This window comes from Mixophyes fleayi, chromosome 2 (genome assembly GCF_038048845.1).
Source record: "Mixophyes fleayi isolate aMixFle1 chromosome 2, aMixFle1.hap1, whole genome shotgun sequence".
Lineage (NCBI taxonomy): Eukaryota > Metazoa > Chordata > Amphibia > Anura > Limnodynastidae > Mixophyes > Mixophyes fleayi.
Window position 1 is genome coordinate 373,153,379 of NC_134403.1, and position 3,029 is coordinate 373,156,407.

Sequence of the window (3,029 nt, forward strand, 5' to 3'; positions counted from 1 at the left end):
GTTCACAATAGACTGGAAATTAGTGGAAATGAATGTTATTGAGGTTAATAATAGTGTAGGAGTGAAAAAAAAAAACTGAAATATGGATTTTAGCACTTTTTATGCTTTTTTTAAAAAAAAATCAGAACCAAAACCTTTCGTGGGGTGTTTTGGCAAAACAAATCAGAACCCAAAACCCCAAAAGTGGCCCGTGCACACCCTTAATAAATATCCACCTCCACAGCAATCCATTGCCATTTGACAGAGGGAGAGAGAAGGGTTAGGTCGTAGGATTAGAGCAGAGAGAGAACAGTTATTACAGCACTTATTACAGCAGGAAGAGAACAGTTATTAGAGCAGGAAGAGGGGAGTATAGAGGAGGCATTTTTGCAAACATTACAAACTGTTTGGGGTGTCATATTCCCTCCTAAAGAAACTATTTTCTGCCTGCAGGAATTGTAATATACCAGCATAATTTCTTTCTGAATTTGCACTACAAGTGTTTGGGGTGTCACATATTCCCCTCTTTGAAAAATTCTATTTTCTGGTGTTGAAATTATTAGATACCAGCACTATACATTTCTGAATTTGCACTACAAGTGTTTTGGGTCTCATTAAAATTGATTCACAGCAGTCCACATATGAGCAGGATCAGCAAGCAGTTGCTGGCACCAGTCCTGATGGTAGTCTTCCCTGTACGTCATCTGGTAAAGCCTATGTAAAAGTACATAGTCTTTTTAAGTCAGGGAAAAAAACACACAAAAAAAACAACTTTTACCATGTTGAAGAGAAAAAGAGCTGTATTTGATGACAAGTTAACTGCTGAGAAAAATAAAGTTGCCAACATGCCATTCTACACACGCAATGGCAAAGAAAGAATGAGGCCTTCACCTTTCTCTATTACTGCCAGATCTAAAAATGTTATTGAGCCTTCTTCTTGTACGGTCACTCGTGACCAAGCAAGATCAAGTAATTTGGATTCCAAAAGTGGTGCACAACTACTGTTACGTGTGAAAGCTGAGCTGCAAGAAAAAAGTAAGGCATTAGATGATAATGATGATAAGGCAGCACAGTGGCGTAGTGGTTAGCACTTCTGCCTCCCAGCACTGGGGTCATGAGTTCAATTCCTGACCATGGCGTTATCTGTGAGGAGTTTGTATGTTCTCCCCGTGTTTGCGTGGGTTTCCTCCGGGTCCTCCGGTTTCCTCCCACACTCCAAAAACATACCGGTAGGTTAATTGTCTGTTATCAAAATTGACTCTAGTCTCTCCCTGTATGTCTGTGTCTGTGTGTGAGTGTGTGTGTGTCTATATTAGGGAATTTAGACTGTAAACTCCAATGGGGCAGGGACTGATGTGAATGAGTTCTCTGTACAGCGCTGCGTAATTAGTGGTGCTATATTAATAAATGATGATGATGATGATAATGTATGCTCTGAATCAGAAATGACAACATTAGCTATGTTTGTGTTAAATAAGCCTCTCTTCCTTACAGCCACCTTTGTAATAAATGCCACTGTAAAGTGCTTGATGTGTGCTGATATTTTTGGCCTTTGGGTTAAATCCGGAACTGCCGGAACGAGTCAGCTTAATATAGCGCCCTTTGCTGCTTGGTGTGTCTTGAGTAGAGCTTGCTGTCTTTTCTAGACCTGTTTAGTGCATTTTGGTATGCTACACAGATATGTTCTCTGGATTATGTGGAACAACTTTGGCACATACCAGAATATTGCATAGATATATATTGGGAGATCCCACCTATAGATTACAGTTATCTGTTATAACTGCCTTAATGTATGCCGGAATGGATGGCTGTGTGCATTCCCCATCCATTCCAGTAGCCGGAATGGATGGCACAGGGACTGGCAGACCCATTTTAGCATCCGGAATAAGCCCTTCAAATATCTTATATGGAGTTCAAACATTTTTTTAGTTGGGTATAAACCAAAAACCCATCTTCACCATATATTATAATAAATCGCTATGTAAAATGACTTATGTGCCAACAGTTCTTTGCTAGTGTTTGTAACCCAACATCTTACAAACATTAATAATATTCCCCCAAAAAACATGGCATGACATTTTCACGGCTGATTTTTTTGCGATTTTAAAGCGAGCGCGTACTTTAACACACGAAATACTTTTGAGCTAAATACATTAATGTGAATAACATTATTGATCCCACAGAGCCAAGAGAGGGTTGGTGAAGATTTGAACTCAAGAATCAACTGTTCAGAGGTGGATTGTGTATCCGCTGCGCCAATGTTCAAGTGGTGAAAAATGTAAATGAAACTGCATAGAATGAAAAGATAACCAGCAACTTCTCTCATAACAATGTCTGTTATTTCCTTTTTTAGTTGTAATTAATGTCAATACTTAGAAATATGACAGACAGAAAGTACACGCACATTTTAGAATCTGGGATATGGAAATGTAGTTGTATCCTAATCATTTTAAAAATACAGACCTCAAAAAATGGCCCATGCAATTGTTTGTCTTTTTATTCTTGGTTTGGGCCCACTTAGGTTTTTGGGACTTTCAGCTGGGGATATATCCGAAGTGTTGTTAAAACAGTTATTTGGAACAGCTGCTTCTCTGTGTTGTAGCTGCACACACGTTTAAACCATTTCGTCATATTAGTCAAAGTGTTGCCAAAATCAATGAAAGAAACACACGGATGAAACGTTTAATATTTAATCTTTTAAATCCTTTATGGTCATATAAGATGTGGCCTGAGACGATCGTTACGTTCTTGAGAAATGCGCACATCTGTTAATATACCCATGGATCAGTAAATTGTGTGACATTAGTAACCCCGAGCGCTGTTGTATTTGCTGATTTCTTATGTTTAAGGTGCAGGTTCCCTTCAGTAACTGCAGAGTTACTTCCATACCCAGCGCTCTCGAGGTTCTGTGTACATGTTATTATATTGGTTTTTCTGCGTGGGTATTTTTTTTTTTTTAGCACAAACAGTCAGGATGAAGGGCTCAAGAATCAGTGGATGTGGTCGCTGAGGAAACAAGACCACATATTTCAGATAAGCCTATTTGTGAT